Source organism: Colius striatus, chromosome Z (genome assembly GCF_028858725.1).
Source record: "Colius striatus isolate bColStr4 chromosome Z, bColStr4.1.hap1, whole genome shotgun sequence".
Lineage (NCBI taxonomy): Eukaryota > Metazoa > Chordata > Aves > Coliiformes > Coliidae > Colius > Colius striatus.
This window is the reverse complement of record NC_084790.1, coordinates 15,849,910-15,872,350: the sequence shown is the minus strand read 5'-3', so window position 1 is coordinate 15,872,350 and position 22,441 is coordinate 15,849,910. Positions and strand designations below refer to the sequence as shown.

The 22,441-nt window shown below is 39.7% G+C and overlaps 1 protein-coding gene across 1 annotated transcript in view; it reads left to right on the top strand.

Moving 5' to 3' along the window:
- The window catches only part of PLPPR1 (phospholipid phosphatase related 1), a 125,257-nt gene that overhangs the window by 14,317 nt on the left and 88,499 nt on the right, over window positions 1-22,441 (top strand). The window contains exon 2 of the mRNA XM_062018275.1: window positions 18,192-18,433. The gene's annotated coding sequence lies outside the window, so the exon portion shown is untranslated. The remainder of the gene's footprint in view (window positions 1-18,191; window positions 18,434-22,441) is intronic.

Here is a 22,441-nt window from a genome sequence, read left to right as displayed (position 1 = left end):
TGATGCTAAGGAAGAACTGGTAAGAATTTGAAATTTAAAAAAATAAATCAGTATCATGTGAAATTTGATTGTGTGCCATACAGTTTTACATTTTTCTCTGAACGATTGTCTCTAAAACAAGTGTGTTCTTGATTAAGCAGATGTCATTTTTTATAAGACTATTCCATTGTTAAACACGATTTTCATACCTTTTTGCACATGAACACATACTTCAAGTAAAAGTATTAACCAGGGTCAGCTAAATTACTTATTTTCTTGAAGGCCTGTGACCATTGGATAAAAGGTATGAGAATATCTTGACATTCAAGTTTTTGGGTTTTTTTTTTATTATCTCTGCTTTTCTTTATGAGGGTATGTTTTCCTTTTTTGTCTGAAAGCCTGCTCTTTGACCTTTATCCAGCAGCCCCATGGGGGCCAGCTCTGAGTATTGTTTTCTGCTGCCAGTCAAGATCTACCTCCTGCAACCACAACTGCACACAAGCCCAGCTGGACACTCCTGGCCATGCTCTGCTGATGCTTGCATCTGTATCATCTATGTCAAGGCTTGTAAAGAAGAGCATACTTTAGCCCTTTGCATCCTCTAATGGATTTTACTTGCTTGTTCAGTGGGATTCGTTTTCCCTGTGTTAAAACCTCACCCTGAACCCTCTCACTGCACTTTGCTTCTGCCCTCCAACTGTGATTCTCTGGGGAAAGGCACCAAAGCCTTTCCTGTTCTGTTCTTCTTGCTTCACAGTATAAATATATTTGCATTGTACCACTTTTAGAGTGATAGCAAAGCCAATGGCTACAACGTATCTCGCTTTGTGGTGAAACATTTCTATTTCACCCCAGTCACAGTGGGTTGGTCCATAGGTCTGGGTGCCCTTTGCTTCCCTAAACCCAAAAGAGAGAAAGTGGCACCAATAATGACATCTGTTGATGTACAGCTGTCTCTCTGTAAAGAGTAGCAGTGCTTCTTCACCCTTTTAATCAATCCTAAAAACATTTCACAGGAAATATTCCTGTAGCTAGACAAAAGCTTAGAAGTTATTGGTTTTAGAAATGCAGTTTTCCGAAGAATTAAAGTTTCTCAGTTACAGTTTCCATTATTTTCTGTGTGCTTGAGTAAGATCAGCATGCAGCAAAGAGAAGGAATAATATATAGGGATGGTTTTTACTGTCCTCTACTTCTCCTTGGTATTAGTGTGCTCTGTTTCTCTGTGACCACTGTCCAGAGGAAGCCTCTACAGACTTTGAGCCTCCTGTTTCACCTCAGCTTCCAGCACCTAGCTCAGTTGGACGTAGATGCTTACAGTAGTAGCAGAAGGCTCAAAATGAAAGAGTATTCTCTCTGCTGCCTGAGTGATTTTGGTGATGTCCCAGCAGGTACTTTGGAGCTGGTTCAGGTACCTGTTTGAGTGCTGAAGTTGCTAGGAAGGTTGAGTTGGAGACAATCTGCTATACCTACAGCTGGTTGTTCTGCTCCGAGACATGCAGTGCTACACAAAGTCATGCCAGCCAAGAAACTATAGTGTCAGTGTAGTTACATTTCCTTGGACAATCAGTAACAGGTGAAAAGATGATGGTTTAACTCTTAACAGTGATCATTTTTATAGTGCTGCCATTGAGTATACACGGAATGGTGGTGGGAGCCTTCATCTGTGAGGTGGGAGAACTGAGTTGAAACTTCACTTGCCTGACACTGCCCAACCCAAACCATCTCAAGCAAAGGCAGCCTACGGTGTGTGATATGAGGTAGAAACAGAGCAGATGTATCTCTCAGCTTCCCTTGTAGCTTTAGTGCCTGTCCTTAGGTCTCTGGCTCTGCTTATCAAGAGAACAGCTAGAGGACACTGCTCAAAGCAGCCAAGCCATTCTAAATGCATCTGCCCAGGATGTGTTGACGTTTGTAGGAATGGGGGACCACCAGACTGCATTATAGCTAAGCACAAGTTTTGAAATGTCACAGTTGAGAATTAGACCCCAGAGACTTGCAGAGAGGGTATTCACCCAAGAACATGGTGAATGCAGGAGCCAGTCACATAGAGGTGAGTTTTGTCACATGCTCTGTCATGATTTCAGCAGTTGGCAACAGGATACAGTGGTCCTTGAAGGTCATCTGAATGCCATTTCTGGCAAACCTGCTTGTTTAACAGTGACAGCGTCAGTGGATGTTAGAAACCAACATTTGGTTTACATTTCAGCACACCTTGGATAGTATCAGACCCTTGAAATGTAATCCATTATGCTTGCTTAACTTTAAAGTTTCTTTTTGGCAAGCTTCGTGATTGGTATTGCTTTGTAAGCTAGCAAGTAGAAAAGCAGGTGATATCCAGTGTCTGTGATGAAAACCATTGAAAGGAGATGTAGCCAATTTGTTTTCTTGTTAAGAAAAGTTAATTGATAAAAATCTCAGTCAGGAACAAATCCCTGGCTTCACTGAAGCTCTGCTGGTTTAACCAGTAGAGAGTACAGCCCTGAGGATCGAGGTGCTTTACATGTCCATAACAGGTTTGTGAAGAAAAAGGAAGTGGGTGTAGTAATATTTTGGTGAGAGGGAATGAGAGGGTTTGCAAGGAAGGCTATTGGCATAGGATAAATTACTGTCCACTTTCTCATCAGTTTCCAAGAAGTAATTGCTTGATTTAGTCAGTTCTTTAAATACCTTATTTTTTCATGAGGTTGTTCACCTGGCTCCTTACTTTGGAAGTTCATGTGTGTGAGCAAGACAGAGAAATGCAGCATGCCACTCACTTGTAAATGTGTAGGTAATTATAAAGTCGTGTATCTGACTTAACCCTTAAGCATAGTTTAGAGCATACTTGTTTGAAGTTCAGTGTCTTTCTGTAAGCTGCTGCTCAGTGTTCAGCTGTCTTCTGTAGCACACAGGGTAAAAGGAGTGGTTTAAGTAAAAAAGTGTTGTTTGTTGCTGATGGTGTGGTGTGTTCTGTATAGCCAGTTGGCAAGAGGTGAAGGAAAATCTTGTATTTCAAGGTGAAGTTTGAGCATTAACATCACATGAAGCCTTTTGCTGTATAAGAAAATAAGCTAGGAAAACAAAATGGAGAGCAAAGCAAGGCCTTGATCTAGTCAGATTTAAAGTGATTGAGACTAGACCACAGACCTCTCACAGGGCAGTGGGTGATAAGATGCCATCTGAGGCCTGGTACTTGATGCACCGGTTCTTTCATTCAGGTGGATGCCCGAGAGTGGTAGTATGTACACAGGCTATTCTCAGTTTCAGTATAAATTCCATTTCTGAGATTCAGGATCTTGGTCTTTGTCCTATTGTCACATCTATTCTTCTAACTGTCCATCAGACTCGTTAGATCCATTGAACTGTCTTATTTTCTTGTCCAGTTGTTTTATAGTCTCCCTTCCAAAGCTCAGCTGCTGACATTTGTTTTGCATTGGCTGGATTGTGTTGCTCTTTGTTCCCAGCAGCGTTGCATATCAGCTCCATTATGTATTCTGCATTATGCTTATGATGAAATGTATTAGATTTTTAAGAGTCCATAATATGTTATGTTAATCTCGTAATGCCTAGCACAGGTGAACTCCCACTAGCTTCCATTCATATGGTCTTAGTCTTGACTGTGGAGACTTATCAAAAGCAAACATAAAAATATATATAAACAGTAGGATGTTTTTTTACTTGCTGTTATTCCCTTTAACTTCTTGTTGCTTTTTTTTTTTTAATCTAAAACTTTATTTAAGAAACTCTCTAAGACTATGTTCTTAGTTGCAAGGAAACTGAGACATGTAAAAAGAGAAAGCTACAAGCTCTACTGACTTGTGTACTGTAAAGGTAGCGTAGGCTGTGTTTACCATTCCAGTTGTGTCCACATAAACCTGTGATACTGTAAAGAGACTGGTTAAGCAGAAGACTGCTCCGTGTAGTGTCCTTCTGTTCCCTCATTCGTACTTGGCTTGGTTGAACAGAAAGGAGATATTGGAGAATGGTTAACTGTATCTGTCTGGAGAAAGGAAGAATAGATGTGGTTATGGAAAGAATCCCTACAGTTTCAGAAGCACAGGCTTAGCTACGAACTCTGCCTCTCACCTTGCTAAGCTATGGGTGATGGCATTTGAGAACGTCTTCATAGGTGTTGGCCTCCGAAGGGAGTTGCTACCACTGTTTTAGCTTGCAAGCAATCATGAAGACAGACAGATGTGAGAAAGTCTTCATACTCCATGGATAATAAGAAAGATGTGGTTATTGATTTTTATCTCTCTAGACGTGTTAGCTACAAAACTTTGCTGCTTATGACTGCTAGATTTTGCACTGGAAACTTTTAAGATTACATCAGGGTCCCTTTTTTTTGGTCTGAATTTTCTTTGGCTTTCTGTTTCACGTTCTTTAGGGTTTCTGTTACTGAGCATTGTTCCTGAAGCTGTGAGTTAGAGAAGGTGCTTAATTTCACCTTCCTAATAGTAACACATGAATCCAACAGCCTTAGCTTTAAAAAGAACTCTTGACTGTCAAGTTGTGTAGAGTGTGTGAAATTGCAAGATAGTTGCAACACAGGTGGCAGAAGGTGAGCTTAAAATCATCATCCCAGACTGCCAGTGATAGATGGATGCATCTGAACATTTTCTTCTTTCTTAGCAAACACACACCCATCCCTCTACACAAGATGCAGGTAAAAGCTAACTGCTTCTACTGTGATCTTCTGACGACTTTGTGTTTTTTTGTTGCTACTGCTGTGTCTTAATCTACCCTCTTCTACCTATGCTTCTTGCTTCCACTCACTTGCTCTACTGTTAAAGAATGCAGTGTGTAAGTTTTTTTAATGGATGCTGATGAATATTCTAGACTATTTAAAAGTACAAAGTTGACCTTTCTGAAGTAAAAATTATTTTTCATGTAATGTCATTTTGGTAGAGAAATGTTTTGCTTTCTTTAGCAGCATTCTGCTGTTTAAAAAACGATGGTGTGAAAAACAATTTCCATCTGGAGCTGCACTCATTTTCTTTGGTGGTCCAGGGTTCTTAGCTAGACAACACTGATGTAATGCAGTGAGGCATTCAGGAAAGGGTGCTATGCTGCTTTGGAATGGCACATATACAGTATTTCTTTGTAACACTTTCACCTTCAACCAGTTCAGTTCAAGGACTTCCCAGGTTGTATATGACTTCTATGTACAGAGGGGAAAAGCAGGCATATTTTTACTAGGCTTTAATTCACTAGAGAGAGAGCCATATGATGAGGGAAAGATGGGGAAATAGCTGAAGCAAATTTATCTTTGAACCAGAGGTGACATCTGTGGAAAATGTTTTGTGCTTTTTTTTTTGCCTGGCCAAGCTTTGCCTACCAATGTTTTCACAGCATTAATCACAACTAGTAGGTTTTGTAGGAAATGTACTGTATGCTAAGAAATAGTAATGATAAGGATTTAATGTTTTGTCCCTCTTCAGAGGGTTTGCTTGCTGCAGAAAGGGAAGGAAGGCTGTCAACGGAGGGTTTTAATCCTGGAAAGGAAGCAAAGTACCTCCTGCTCACAAGGTGTTGATATACCTTGCTGTTAAGATAATATAAATAAGATCTCATAAGCATGAGATCAGCAGTTGCTAAATGTCAAGTGGCAGAAGAGGCAGCTTGCAAATGGCCTGACATGCAGGCAAAGGACCTACCTGTGCTTGTAGCCAGGATCTGGATTAAGAAAAGCAATGTTGTGTGCAAGTTCAACAGTGAGAGAGAAGTGTGGTTTCATGTGACAGCTGCATTGTGGCACAGCAGGACTAGCAGTAGGTGAACATCTTTGGTCTTTTATCAGAGGGCAGGATGTTTCCACCTCCTGGGCAGGGAAGGAAGGAGGACAAGACAGTACTGTCTTGGGAGGGCAGTGAAACCACCATTACAGGCCTCCTACCAGGGTGTACTCTTCTAGGTAAAAGGATCACTACGGCTTTGTGGACAAACAAGTTTAATGTGTTTGCAGGTGTGAAAGCGGTTTGGTTTTCTGGTGTGTGTGGAGCTTGAGTACAATGCAGGTCTAATTGCAGTCCTCACATTGCTCTTCAGATCACAAAAGGCCTGTCTTTATATTTCACACCCAGGAGTATGCAATCATCTCTGAATAAAGAAATAAAAACAATCCTCATAAAGAAATCCCAAATGATTTGAGGCCAGCCTGATCTGCAGCCAAAGACCAAATAAATCCCTGGAATGGTGTCCTGGTTGTAGTTTGCACTTGCAATAGTAATATAATAATGAAAAAGTTTTCTTGTCTCATTCAAACATAACCATGTCTGAAACACTGTGTAAACCACAAGTGTGTAAAGCCTTTCAAGTTAAATGATGAGAGATGAAATCTATTTAGAAACTCCATTGCAGAATCACAGCCATGAGAGTGTGCAAAAGCCTGTCTATAACCTTGAAGGCATTATTTCATCTGAAGAGTGGCAGAGAGTGCTTTGGGATATGTGTTACTACTCTCAGCACTGTCACTTGAGCATGCGCGTGGAGCTTTGTGGGTGAAGCATTCAGCCTTGGCCTGACTTTAGTGCAATTTGTACAGATGCCAGTAAGTGAAGAGTTTAAGCCCAGTGTGGTAGAAAATCCTGTGTAGAGAAGTATTATCATAAAGGGAAGCATTGTCACTGTCCTATTAGACTGTCTGACTCTTAACCATTCATAAGGGAAGAGTGAACTAAGCACTCAGACATCATAGCAATGAGTGGAGAGACAGATCTGAAATCACCTCATGATGAATACAATAGCCATTGTATTCATTGTATTTCTATTGTCAAAAGAAAGACCTCTGACAAAAGATACTCACTATGAAGCAATAGGATAAGGTATTGTGGCATTTGGAGTATTGAGGTGCTAATGATATATTATATTTAACAAACTATTTGAACATATCCTAACTTCAAATTTGTGACTGTGTCACTGGAATGAAGTGGTCACATCAAAACAATGTTTGTTTCATGAAGTCCAGCCTCAGTAAATGGTAGAGCTAGCAAAACCAAGGACAATGCTATCACCTTCTGTTAGTTTTAACTGCCTTTTCTTGGAGATTTAATAATGAGATATATTAATCATAACTAGCTGTGGATTAAAATTGGATTTGATTTGAATGAAGAGTTCTTCAAGTCAATCCAAACTCACTAGTCCTGCAGTCTTCCTCCTACTATCAGGATCAGTCCATGTGCTTGTTCTGTAAATCATCTTTCTTTTAATATCCCACAAGAGTCTTCTTTGAATAAAGCCACAGTGTTAATCCATTGCAGGGTTTTTCAAGTCACTGCTTGTTAGAAGGCAAGAAGGCAGCCTGTTGGAATGTGAATCCTGCCTGGGAAACCCCAGTTCTCTTGAAGTCAATGGATGAGGTCAAAAACAAATTGTCCAGGCTCCTTGGCAGTCCTCATTAGGGCAGCACAGGCACCACACACCTCCATGGGTGCAGATCAGCTGCTTGAGCAGCTGCAGCTCTTATTTTAACCACTCTACTTTCTGCAAATCTGCAGGTCCTATTTTCATGTCTGCATACACTGCCATCATTTTTGTCAAATCCAACAGTGGTGTAGTGACCCAAGAAAATACCTCGTCTTTAACTACAGAGGTATAACTTTGCAGTTGCTTTTTTTTTTTTCTTTTTTTATTGAATATATCTGAAACTCTGCATGTTATGTCTTCAACATCAACAGAAAGAAAATTACTGCGGTCTCTTTGTCTTGAAGACACACTGCCGATTGCTTCTTTTTCCAGAGTAGTGAGTGCAATTTCTTCCATCTCACTGAAAAAGAGCAAGGAGGTTATCAACCTATCCCATTTCCAGCTTTGAGGCATCGTGGAATGTGAGAAGACCATTTCCCTAAGTGCAACATCCAACTGTCTCTTAAACACCTCCAGGGATGGTGACTCCACCAGCTCCCTGGGCAGCCCGTTCCAATGCCTGACAACCCTTTCGGTAAAGAAATTCCTCCTCATATCCAGCCTCAACCTCCCCTGGTGCAACTTAAGGCTGTTTCCTCTTGTTCTATTGCTTGTTACTAGGGAGAACAGACTAACCCCTGACTCACTACAGCTTCCTTTCAGGTAGTTGTAGAGAGCAATAAGGTCTCCCTTGAGCCTTCTTTTCCCCAGGATAACCAGCCCCAGATCCCTCAGCTGTTCCTCATATGAGACGTGCTCCAAATCCCTAAGTAGCTTGGTAGCCCACCTCTGTATCCCCTCCAGCACCTCAATGTCCTTCTTGTAGAAAGGGTCCAAAAGTAGACACAATATTTGAGGTATGGCCCAAGTGCAGGACCTGGCACTTGGTGTTATTGAAGCTCCTGGCATTGGCCTTAGCCCAGCCATCCTGCCTATCTAGATCTCTCTGTGAAGCTTCCCGACCCTCAAGCAGATCAACACTTCCACCCAGCTTGGTGTCATCTGCAAACTTACAGGGGTAGGGATAATCTGGGTGAGGGTACCCTCTATCTGATCTGGATGAAGGTACCCTCTATCCCCTCATCCAGATCATTAGTAAAGATGTTAAGCAGGACTGGCTCCAGCACTGAGCCCTGGGGGACACCACTTGTGACCAGCCGCCAACTGGATTATCTCTATTGATGACTCTTTGGACTTGACCATCTCACCAGTTGCAAAAAAGTCTTGCGAAAGTCAGCTTGATTTTTTTTTTCTTTCCCCTCGCCCCCTCAATCACGTTGTTTGTAATATCTAAATCATAGAATGATAGAATGATAGGGATTGGAAGGGACTTTTAGAGATCGTTTAGCCCAACCCCTCTGTTAAAGCAGGTTTAGCTAGATCAGGTTGCACAGGAACACATCCAAGTGGGTCTTGAAGACCTCCAAGGAAGGAGACTCAACACCCTCCCTGGGCAGCCTGTGCCAGGGCTCCCTCACCCTCACAGTAAAATAGTTTTTCCTTATGTTTAAATGGAACTTTCTGTATTTCAGCTTCATCCCATCACTCCTTGTCATGTTGCTAGCTACAATAGAAACAAAGGATGTCCCAACCTCCTGACACCCACTACTTATAAATATTAATGATATCCCCCATCAGCTTCCTCTTCTCCAAACTAAACAGCCCCAGTTCCCGCAGCCTTTCCTCATATGAAAGATGTTCCAGTCCCCTGATCATCTTGGTGGCCCTGTGCTGGACTCTCTCCAGAAGTTCTGTGTCCCTCTTGAGCTGAGGAGCCCAGAACTGGACACAGGACTCCAGATGAGGCCTCACCAGGGCAGAAGAGAGGGGGAACAGAACCTCCCTCAACCTGCTGGCCACACTCTTCTTGATGCATCCCAGGATGCCATTGGCCTTCCTGGCCACAAGAGCACATTGCTGGCTCATGTTCAGTTTATTATCAAGCAGCACTCCCAGGTCTCCTTCTGCAGAGATGCTCTCCAGCAGGTCAAGGTCAGTCCCCAGCCTGTACTGGTGCATGGGGTTGTTCCTTCCCAGGTGCAGGGCTCTACACTTGTCCTTGTTGAACCTCAGGAGGTTCCTCTTTGCCCAACTTTCAAGCTGGTCGAAATCCTGCTGATAGTCATTCATCAATGTGAGATTTGTCCTCACTCTGTGCCATAGGAAGCACCATTTCATGGCCTTCTCTTTCATTCCAACCCCAGCTGCCCTGTGTATCATAGAATCACAAAATCACAGAATGGCAGGGGTTGGAACGAACCCCTAGAGATCTAGTGCAAATCCCTGCTAAAGCAGTTCTGCCTAGATGAAGTCACACAGGAATGCATTCAAACAGGTTTTGAAAACCTCCAGAGAAGGAAACTCTACACCCTCCCTGTGCAGCCTGTGCCAGGGCTCCCTCACCCTCACAGTAAAGAAGTTTTTTCTTAAGAGGAACTTCATGTGTTTGAGCTTTTGTCCGTTACCCCTTGTCCCTTGCAGCTTGGTGGCAGTGCTTTGTCTGAGGAAAGTACTGTGCTAATCTATCTCCCATGAAATACAGTGCAAGCTCCTTCTCCTCATGCCCATTCCTTGTTGGGTTTTGGTCTCAGGGGTGGGTTCATGCTGACCAGTGAAATACCTTGGTGACTGCCTGGGGTGGTGTCATGCATATGTGCATATGTTTCAGTCCTGCTTCTGCATTGGAGGAGAAAGGGATTTTAACTTGGGATTACTTCTCATGCTCAGGTTTACACAGTGTAATTCTGAGCCAGGACTGTTGAAATGAGAAAGGGAAGCAAAGAGCTTTTTTTTTTATAGTTGTATATTGGTAATTTGTCATTCACATTTCACTTCAGTAAGAAAAAAAAAATCCATGTAGGTTACACTCCCTTCACTTTAAGACACGAAGAATCTTAAGCTACTGATTTTGTTGGAAGCATATTCTTATACAATAACCCTGGGCAGGTTATAAATTCTTCATGTTTCACTTGGGTATAGTATACTAGATATTCTGAATGATACCTCCATAGGAATTATCTGACAGTTGGGTAAAAATATCTTTGATGGGGTGGATAAATGATACCATGCTATGAGGACAACATACAGCAGAATGGCTGTTATGCAGAAACAAAAAAAATTGCATTTTAAAAATGACAAATATGACTCCATATCCTCTTTGGCGACTCTGCAAGACAAGCAAATGCAGCCAACAACAGCATCTGCTGCAGGCGTGACAATGCAGCGCTTACAACCAGGAATTGAATCCTTTTGCTTTATGACATTTGGATTAGGTGCCTGGTGCTTTTAATTCTTTTATTAATAAGACAATGTAGGGTGGGAAGAATGCTTCTTGTAGACCAGAATAAAGCAGTTTAGACAATTCCAGAAGTATAAGTGTATTTCCAAAGCAAAAACATGGCAGTGGATAGAAGTCTGCTAAGTGTAAATTCTTTTTAAACTGCACAGATGGCCCAGCCTCACAACAGCAGGAGAATGGGAACAATAGTGTGTTTCCTTACAGTGCAAACAGTGGTGACAGCCTTCTTCAGTCCTTAAACTAGATTGAGGAGAAGCCCTGAAGGAAAAACCCATTGCAGGCTGCGAGAGGTATGGAATGCAATCATTGCAATATGGACACTTGCACAGTGCAGGTGTAATTAACAGCTTTTATATTTATGGACCTTGCTAATGAACTGTCATGATGAATTGCAGTTCAACAAATTTCCAGGAACCTAAAGTATAGCAAAAGCAAGCAAATCTGTAGGACTTCTTTTTTTGACAGAGTTGTCTAGGCTTTGAGGAAGTTAGACTTGGCAGTGTGCTGTACACTGTAGTCTTTTCATGATTATGCTTTGGGCACTGTGCCAGGATGTAATTATTCAATGCGATGAAATAGAATCCTATCTATTTATCCCATTTATGCTTCAAAATTCATCCTTTCATTTTATTTTCCCACATGCCAAATGAAATTTAATATATGTTGTTATTTGAATATAATGCCACAGTTTGTGGTATTAAACTGTACAAAAACATTTGCAAATGATAAGCTTATTGCAGACTGTCTTTGAAATGCCTTATGGTAAAAAAACCCCAGGAGGTCTATTATTACTAATGATTCCCCATAGAAAGAAAAAAAAAACGTCTCACACCAGTGAGACCTTAATAGGACCATGATCTGAAACAGGACAGACTAGAATATATTGATTAAAATTAACATCACTCAAAAAATACAATAGCTTAGGGGCAATGTGTAGTTTTTACTTTTAACTAGAATGGTGTTTACATTCTTTACCAATTAGAGGATTACTGGTTTTTTTTAGAATGGAGAAAGATGCTGGCTTTTAAAAACAAAGCAACATAGAGCATGATCTGCGTGCACTTTGTGAGAAGCTGCATTCTTTAGCTTCAGTACAGCAATCATTGGTTGCAGTTAATCTGACCTCTTTTGTCTGGTTGTGAAGTAATTGTTAGTGTGAGTATGCAATATTTTGATACACCATACACTTTTCCAAGTTTTGTTTTCCTTCATTTGATGGAGAACTAGGTCATTTAACTTTCACAGAGCATGAAGGAACTCTTTTTTAAATACATGGGAAGGTATCTGTGGGAAAATGAATCCTGAGTGATTTAAGCAAATGAGTTAATACTGTGTCTTTTAGTCACTTTTGGCCATACCTTACTCAAAACGCGGTTCCATCAAGATTTGCCTTGCAGTCAGTTTTATTCATGATGTCACAGTCTGGCCATTGCCTGCTTAGGGATCTTTACAATAGTTTAGGAAGACAGTGAAATTAGCATTTCCCAGCTTTATGCCAGTGTAACCCATCCTGTACTGTTAGTTGCTTTTAGTTCAGTAGTTTGGACAAAGAGCAAGATGAGTTCCGGCCCTGTAATTGAGGAGGAACACAGAAAATGGTGCTGCTCCATCAGTTGAATAAAAAAAGTTACTGATCCAAGTAGAGAGATAGACTAACAGGACCAGAGAGAGCAGCTGTTTAGGGTGGATTGTGTTTTTTAGGAGTTGGTTGCTCTTTTGGGAGAGTGTAGGGTCTTCTTCCCCCAGAAATTGAGCTTGACAGACTTTTTTTCAGGTGTTTTGAAAGGAAGGGAGTCTGTGTATTAAAAAAAAAAAAAGAACTGCAGTTTAGAGATTGGTACAATACAGAATATATGCTGCAGAAGTTTTTTCTCAGTATTATGTGACTTTTTTTTCAGCCCACGTGAGGGTTTCTCTTCATGCTGTCAGAACTTACCATTTAACTGGTGGTGTCTGTAGTCAGACAAGAGAGGAGCAGTCATATAAGCACAGCTGCCAAGGACTTACTTTCTCCATAGCTTTTTTTTTGCAGCAGTGTAACCCCAGTCATGGTTGCAAAAAGCCTTGTGCTGCAGCAATGTTATTGACTCCTGAATTTTCTACTAAAATAGCTTGAGGGGGAAAAAAAGAATCTTACCATTCTCTTAGAGGTCTGTAGTGAACAAAAAGAGTTTGATTGTCTTTAGTGTTCATTTTCCTTTGTTAAATGTATACCTATTTTTCTAAATAAACAGCCACCTCTTTGTATTGTGAAAACAAGCAACTCTGAATGCTGTGATATTTAGCAAATACCACTGGCTTTTCTTTAATGTATGGAGAAGACATCTCTACTCTCAGGAAGATGGGATTTTGTCTACCTGCTTGTAGAAACAAAGTGCTTCCTGAGGATCTGTTAAGAACCCTGTTCCATTAAATCCAAAACATGTCATGAGATATTGGCAGCAGTTAAACTTCTATTGTGATATATTTTACAGTGTGTCACTTGTGACTAGGGATCAAGGGAGGAAAAAAGTATCTGTGAATAAAAACATCATCCTGAACTTCTGGACCTCAGTATGGACAGTTTTGAGAAAAATGCATCTTGAAAATACATACAGTTTCCAATGCAGAATGAAAACACAAGTTTACTGGTTTGCTAAGGTATGGTATGTCCTCTTGGCAGTTCTATTTCTTGATTTGGTGCATGGATACTAGAGAATCCTAGCTGTCTTATCTCTGATGAGAGGGAAGAGGAATCCTGATTTGAGGTCAAGAATCTTCTAGTACAGAAAGGCTAGAACAGTGCTATAATAGAAACAATTTTGTATGCAAATATCATAATGTGAAGAAACTTCCTTAAGTAATAAAAAAGTTATTATAAGCAGAACAAAAAGAGATCCCAGACTTAACAGCTCTTTGTTTGAATTATTAATACATAAAGCAGAATGCCAACTCTGATAATATTTGCAAGCCCTTGCATTTTCAATGCAACTTAAAATTTCAGAAACATCATTCTTCTTAACCTTCCTAAAGATGTGAAAATCCTGTGGTTACTGATGAACAGGAACATTAGCGTGGTATACACATTTTTATACAGGACCCCATGTTTTGAGTTTGGTCTTGTGTTATTAGATGAGGAGTAGTAAAGAATTGCATTTAATTTGGAGTAATGCACCTTTGATGTCATCCCACACCTGAGGTTTTAACCTCGTACCAAAGTGAGAAAGTGTAGGTTCTAGACATAGAGTATTTAATAGACTAATCTTTGTCTTCTAAAATTGTTTACTACAGCATTTCTGTGTTAACTGTTGAGTTTCTTGTATTGTTAGTGCGGAGGACTCACTAGCTCCAAACTGCCAGATGCAGTTCTTTCTGGAAACATTCTACTTAGGATTTCACTAAGTGTTGTTGATACCTTGATCAAGTATAGTCTTATCAGCTGACAGATATTTTCCACTGAGGATACAGCATTGTTGTACTGAATATAGTCCTATTGTGATAGCTATTTTTCCAGCTGATTTCAGCAGGGTCAGGAAATGCCTGTTGTGTAATGACCTGTACAATCAATGGCATCCTTTTCAAAATGTCAGCATCTGTTTCAGACCTGAAAAAAACCCTGTTTGTGTTCTAATAGAAAATAATAGATTTGTTGTTCAGAAAATCCACTTAGGAAAAATGATACGACTTTTCAAAATGAAGTAGCTTAGTAAAAGGGGCATCATGCTGCTGTATTCAGAAGATATTTACCAGATATGTGAATGCAATTATGCAACTGCTCTGATTTTTACAGAAAACACTCAAAGATTGATGGATTCCACTGCATCTAATTACTGTGTCCAGTGGTTCCTAAGACAGTGAGATGACTCAAAGCATAACTGCCAGAAGTCAAAATTTCTTTTTCACTTTTCCACTCTTATGTTCTCCCTAGTACTTGACTAATATAAACTTGCTTATTACACCTATATCCTACTTAGGAGAGGAGGGTAGTTGATACTCTGTGGCTGTAAATGAAGATATTTCAAAGATATTTCAGTGAACTATGGTACCGATTGAGATATGAAATCGAGTCCTAGAATTTATAGACAGTAGGATGGTTAGTGAATTGTTAGGATGAAAAATCTTACATCTTCATTGTTCTAACGAGATGTACAAAACATTTATATTATTTACTAATGTCTGCTTAGTTACAACTGTCAGAAGCCAAGTCAGTGATAAGAATCCTGAAATAAGAACTCTTGTAATGACAATGTTTTAGGGTTTGGGATTTTTTTCCCACTCACTGTGTTTACTATATTTTTTCCATGGTTATCTGTTTCACTTTAGTAGAGAGCTATGATTTAAGGAAAGAATGCACAGTAAAGGTGGAAAAGGTTAAACAAAACGTTGGTAAGTGAAAGACGTTTCACAAAATTAAATGGTAAAAATTGCCCAAAATGTTGTGTGGGTTTTTTTAAAAGCAAAAACCAAACCAGAAAGCAAGAAATTACATGCTTCCAAATTTCAGATTAAAAATTGAGCCATGGTCAGAAAGTAAAGATTTGCTAGAACTTTACCAGAGCAGGCACAGGGAAGGAGGAGCATTAGGTTCTTCGCTTGCCATCCCCAGGCTGGCAACTGAACATAAGAGCATATGAATATCATATTTTTTTGGACATGATTGTAAGAAAACTCTGTGGGATATCTTATAAAAGACTAAGGATTTACAAAGGTTTCTTTATAAAACTTTCATACTGGAGACAGCACAGTACTTTGGGGACAGGTCTCTCATAACCTTTAGGAGGCTGCACTTATGGAAATGTCCTGTACACCAGGATTTTGCTTCCTGTGGTTTCATTAGTGTCATTCATACAAGGTTGCTGCTGTTTGTCTGTTTTCTGTTGTTTGTTTGGAATATTTGTTTCTGTGGTAGGGTGTTGGAAGGAAAGTCTTCAGTTACTGGAGAAACGGTATAGGCAATACTGCTTAGTCCTGTTACTGTCTTCCTGATGTAGGGAGGAAGGTTGTTGGTGCTGTGGTAATCTCAGGGTGCAGCCTTCTGGGCTTGGCAGAAGCAATGTGTTTCCCCACTTTAGCACCTGTAATTCAGGACCAGTCTTACTCATATTGAGGTCTCCTTTTGTTTATTCATGTTCCTCCAGACAGACACTTTTATATTACTGTGCCATTTTTACCAACATAAATGCTTCTGTTACACATCCAGACACAGTCAGTCTAGCTGGTCACAGCTGTCAGTACACAAATTACTGCACTGTTTCTCAAACTTTTGTAAATCAGAGCATTGAGTAGGCTGTCCCCCCCCCACCCTCCCTCTCACTTCTTTCTCATGGCATAATCATTTTCCAGAAAGACTTTTGCGAATGTGGTAATTTAACAGAGTGCTATGCCTGGAGCTCTGAAAGCATTTTACAGCTTTGACATCTGAAGTACCCATGTCTTAATTTCTGGAGTAGGTACTGAACTTTCAGCTATGTAAGCAGAACACAAAAAAAGTTGAATACATATAGAAATAGGCTTCTTTTCTTTGTTCTTGTCTAATTTTCATGGTAGTGTAGGTGGTGAGGTACTAGACTGGGATGTGGTAGGCATGTCTTACTCTCCATGCAGCTCATCAATTAATGGAAACTGTTGTTCAAAAATTAAGAATGGTACTTACTGCTCTTGTGATTTGCTGTGTTCCTCAAGAGTCTATAAAATTAGAGGAGAAACACTTCACCTGAAACACTTCATCTTGTCTAGCACTTCTTTGTTTGCTTTTTAATTATTAAGTGGCTGCTGCTTTATGATAGTCCTTGCAAGTTTTTAATCGTATTGTGTGGCAGAGCAGTTTAGCAGATTGACCATCCTGGAAATTTACATGGTTTCTGCTTTGAGTCTTCACTCGTTTCAGGGAATGCTTTACAATTTCAGAAAAAAAGATTTTATGGGTTTTCTCATTTCCCTAATAACTTGAATTCTTTGGCAAAATAAAGTTTTAATGCTGATTTCAGGAAATTTGGGGAGTTTTGGGTTTTTTTTAAGGTGTATTGAAGGCAAAATGCCTGGAACATATGCATGAGATCTTCTAGAATGTTTACATTACTCCTGTGAACATACATTACTCACTGTATTTTATTTTGAATACTGCCAGAGTGATGACGCCTCTGCTTTAAATGAAGTTCTATGTCTTGCATGAGTGGACTAATATTACCTTAAGGATCTTTATGAACATATGCCATATTTGGAAATTTTTTCTGTCTAAAGATTGAACTGATGTGTGAAATCAGCTGGAGCCTTCACTGTGTCCTCCTGAGACCAGCAATGCAGCAGGCAAGATTTTAGCAAACTGCCAGCAAAAAGAAAGGGAAAGACAGATGAAAGTTGCTCAGTGACAGCTGAAATTATATTTTATTATTAGACTTCTATAGTATGCTGTAAAACTTGGGGTGGCAGCTCTTGATCAAAGAGAAGCTCATGTTGATTTCATAATGTGCCACAGGGTGTATAACAGCCTACTTTATCCCAGGTAATACATGACCTCTTTGTACCATTTATGGCATTGCAGATGCAGTTGCTCATAAAATGTTATGTCCTGTTCCATCAGTGCTTTGGTGTAAACACAGAACAGCTTGTCCATTTTACAGTGGTGTCACACAGATCTGAATTATGTCCACAGGACACAGGCCGCAATACTACGGTTCTCACCAATGTAAATTGAGAGCAAGTCTTATACTTTGCAGGATTGTGAGACTTTGCATCTATTTAAAGCAGCTAGGGCTGAGGAGACTTCTGTAATGCAGCTTCTGCATTTGATCATAGCTCCTAGCCGCTCTCTCTTCTTTTAGGCAAATACTTTCACACTGTCTGAATAAACGAGCTGCAGAAATCATTAGCACTGACAGAGTAAAGTGCTTTTTTTGTTGTGCTTGAAGGACCTCTCAATTAGGAAGTTGTGTGTAGGGACATGGAGAAAAAGACAGCAGAAGTAAAGCCCATTTCCATAGGAGCTTGTTTGTATGCAACAGCTTGTATGCAGCAAAGCCCTAGCTTTGTGAGTCTATCAACAGTTTCTTTAATCTCATTTGCATTGCTCAGTTGTGTCTGATGTTATATAGCTCATTGAAAAAGTGAGACTCTGTACTGGTTTTCTGAACTCTACTGTAAACCACACCTTAATACAATTCCTTTTTTTACTAATTACTTTTTTGCCTTTTCAGCTACTCCTAAGACTGAGAAAATATTACTAACCTCAAGTAATTTGCAAGTATTACTAACCTCAAGTAACTTTATCTCTGTTTAAATTGGGAAGTTTTACCTCTCTGTTTCTTCTACAACAATCTGTATTGTTGAAAATTCATTGGAGGAAGACAGAATGCCTTTCTGAGACTAAATCAGATGAGCTGTAAATTCTCTGATTGTAAAGAATCCAACCTTTCTCTGTGCTCTGAGTGCATCTAACAATAAGGAAAATCTGAGAAAGTGAAAGACTAGTAGCTTCCAGTCCCACTTTTCTGAAAGTTTTGCCGTTTTCTCTTATGACAGAGCTCTATTTTTACGATTATTCTTTGATTACAGATCTGATCTGGCCTAAGGTCTGGGAGTGAATTCTTAGCTTGATGGAGGCTGTATTTCGTACCAAGGAAGAGAGCTGAAGTGATGCTGAGCTCCCGCAGGTTCTCCTGGCAGTGCCTCAGTGCCCGTCTGTTCATACCACATGGCCCAGCATTTGGTTTATGCTACCTTGGCTAAATGAACTCCTGGGATTTACAGTGTGGCTTCAGAGAACAAGAATCGGACGTGAGATATTGGCTTTCAAGGTTTGCACATTTTAGTTTTTAAAATAATAAGCTTGAGGATGTGTTTGCTAACTGGCAAGTCTGCTTTTTGTTTCTGTCTTCTGGGGGAGGGTTCAGTGAGTGCACAAAACACACAAGACTTGAGTCTTTAAAAAGGTGCTCAGTTCCATGTTGCTGACAGTAAGGATCATAGTAGGTGTTAAGATGATTGTTACCAGTCGCAATGCAAGTACTTCTTTGCATGGCTCGTTGCAGGGTGGAATAAGTTATATCACCACCACTGTGAATGTGCTTTCAAGGTGACAGATTAATGACTTAATGCCACAGAAACCTGCATAATGAAAAAAAGGGTATGTTTAACCCAATGCTTATTCAAATGAGAAATGTATTTAGATGTCTTTTATCTTGCTGCAAAATACAAAGCTTGGCTGTTACTGAATTTTGGCTTTGAGTGTAACTAAGACAGAATTAGGCCTAATTTGTTCAGTTTTGAGTCCTAAACGGAACTAGAATTCTAGCATTGGTATGCAGTCAAAAATGTAGATGTGTTTACTGCCAGGTTATCATCAGAAATGAGCAGCAACTCTTTTTAAAAAAAAAGCTACCTGGTTTCCAGTGTTGGAGTGCATTTTCCAGAACATGAGTCTAACAGATGTATCCATCTCCTTGATTAAAAATGCTGAAATCAGAATATACTGCTAACTGCAGGACTAAAAAATGAGGGAAGGGACTTTATCCCCAGCTCTTGGGGATTGGTTTGGGTTTTGGCTGCTCAATAACCATTTATCTGAAGCAGGAATGGTAGTCATCATAGAATGCCTCTATCAAAAAAGGTAAATGGGCAAAGGAGGTTGGGCATTTATTTCTTTATTTGTATGCAAAATCTAGGGACTGCTTTTTTTGGAGCAGACTGGTGCCTTGCTTATTGAATCTTAAGAAAATAAGGAAAGGTGAAGGGATGGAGGGAGAGAAGCAAGGGAGGAAAAGCCAGAACAGAGGGAGGAGTGTGTTTACAAGTGAGATAGGAATAATATTAATAGGAAGAAAGACAAGATATATATATATCAATGCAAGATATATATATCAATGCAAGGAGTATTTAGAAAGATCAGGATGTATGGCATATATGGAGTTATTTTCATTGTTTTGGCTTTGTTTTTGTTAAAGCCTTTCAGTTGATAGCACTTAAAAATCAAATTCTCCAAGGAGACCTAAAACAGGAGTAAAACAAGCAGAGAATTAAAACCTAACTCCCAGAGGTATATATAGCCTCCATTTCATTAATCAGTGAATAGCAAGGGGGAATATATTATGCTTGGGGAAGGATAAGATGTTTTCTGTGTTTGCTATGATTCACAACAGCTGAAAGAACATCTTTTTCACTGACTTTTGAGGCAAGGCAATGGGTTTACAAATACCAGCCAGGAGAACCTGTCTGTTAGTGAAAACTACCTTTGCAGAACAACTTACCCTTTTAGAAAGTGGTCCTAAGGTTTATTTGTTTTTATTTAAACAGCTCTCCCACTGTGTCATAGAACCAAATTGAACAGGAATCTTAAAATATTCATGCTAAACATAGACAGAAGGCACATTCACCAACCCAACTAAAGGTTTACTGAGCTTATGCTTGTTATTGTGAACCTGTGAAGTCCTAAATATTCAAACCCAAAGAGATTAAGGAAATTGTGGAAAAAAAAGCTGTCTGACGTACTCAGAAAACTCTGTTGATCCACTGATAACATGCTGAATTCCTCAAGGAGAAAGTGGGGGAAAAAAGTAGTAGAGAGACACAGAAAAAAACCCTATTGATTCCATGTTTAATTCTGTATTTTGAAAGTTGAGCTTGTTCAGTCTCTCAGGGGTTTTTGTTGGAGTGGATTATTTTTCTGTCTAACTAAAAAGGTTTTTACTGGTAGTACATTAACAAAATCTACATACTGAATACTAAGATGACTGTTTTGAAAAAAAGTGCTTCCTGGGATTTGGGTTCCATCTCTCTCTGACTTCTTTCCTCTCTTTTGTGACAAGCACACACAAAACATGCTCTCTGCCAGTTCAGGATAGTAAAAAAGGTTTAAAAGGTCTAAATAGCTTTCTGTTGAAAAGTTCTGGTTTTGAAAAGAGTGCTTTTGCTGCGTTAAATTCTTCCTACCTTTAATGGCTGATCTAGTTTTAGATGAGGTTTCCTCATGGCCCTTGGGAGGACGTTTTTCAGTCTCCAGTGTGCAAGCCTTGCCTTACAAATGTTCTGTGCAAGTTTGAGACTGATAACGATTTAGGTTTCTGTCACCTTTTTTTCTCACTGCCATTATAGGAGGCAACTAACTTTTTGAACAGCACTGTTTAGCTCATTACCTCAAGGAACAGAGACCAATGTCTTCAGCCTGAGAATTCTCTTCAATATAGGCCACTGAAGGTTATAATAGTGGCACACTTATTTCTTGTACCTTTTGTTTCTTTTGGCATAGAAAATAGCAGTTTTTAAAACCATATTAAAGTTATCCAAATTGGAGGTGAAACAAAGGCATCTGTTCTCTAGAACTTGTACTAATTTTAACTAAATAATTTTCCCTTCAAAGCATAGGTTTGTTGGTCTGTGTGTTAACAAAAATTAATTTTAGAAGACTGTCTGGATACTTTCCATCTTCTGTTCTATTGAAGTGTCATACTAGCAAGTCAGACTGACATTCTCCTCCCAGTTTGACCTTTGTGACTGACATCATTACTGGAGGACAGTAGATTTAGTTAAGTCAGGTTCTGTTCTGGTAAATGTGGATGAAAGAATGAAGGCATTTGATTTGTATGGAGATAAACAGCATAATAATCATGTTTCACTTCAGTGGTTTTAAATCAGCTGGGCAGCCTGTTCCTAGCAGCTCATATTCTGCAGCGTCTCAAAACAAAATGTCATTTGTGAAAGTGGCGTTAAACAGCCGTTCTTCTGTGCATGCACCAGCAGTGAACTTGAGTGTAGGGTTGGTCAAAAAGCTGAGCTCCAACAAAAACATTTCTGATTACACTACTATGCCTAAAAACCGAAAGCCCTTTCTATGTTGCATCCACTGAAAGACAAGCAGAGGTCTGTTACCGTCCAGGCGAAAATGCAAGCATTTCCCTTCTTCTTTTGGCCTCCAAGGACCATGTGTGTAAATCTCTTGTGTTGATGATAAGGTTATACAAAACAGATTTACAGAGCTGGGCTTCATGCTTGTCTTAAAAGCCTTTGCTCCCAGAGTCCAGTGGTTGCATAATCCCTATCTCCATCTTGTTTTTTATTCCACGAAAGGCTTAGTGATAGGAAGATGTATATTCTAAAAGCTCAAAAACCACAATGATCAAAGAGTGTTATATTAAAAATAGAAGTTTTCATGTAAATATTGTAAATACGAACATCTTTCTCATGATTTTAGAATAGTGCCTCTCTCTGCTGAAGAGTGAATGCTGATATTGATGGTTTCATCTTGGGTTTTCTTAGAGTTATTTTCACATCTCTCCAAACACTAAAAAATACTTGTGATTTCTTTATCAGTCTGCTGTTTCATATGACATCTCAATTAATTGTATGTGTCATGTTTCTTCTTTGTTCCCTTTAGCATTGATAAACTGGGCCACCCTCCTTGAATGGCCCAGGTCTGTTCATGGGTTGTTTACAGCACTGACACCTCCAGTAACACCCTGTACTTGCAATTTCAAAGTCTCTACTGTCATTCTGTAACTATACTCCTTTGTGCTATGATTTTATTCAAGGTTCACAGATAGTTGCACTACACAAGATAGTTTTACATTAGGACTCTTACTAGCAGAAATATACCAAAAAGATTGTAGTAATAGGCATTGCACCATACAACTCTGCAAAGCTGAGCTAAAGTGAGTTGGGGTAACAGTTGCCTGCTTATTTCCTGCTGAGATGGTTTTGCATGATAAAGCTGCAGGCTAGCCAGGAGAAATCTGGACAAGAGTGGAAGCCTTCCAGAATTCATGCAAATCTTGTGGCCTTTCACTAGTTATAACAATATCATATTTATTAGT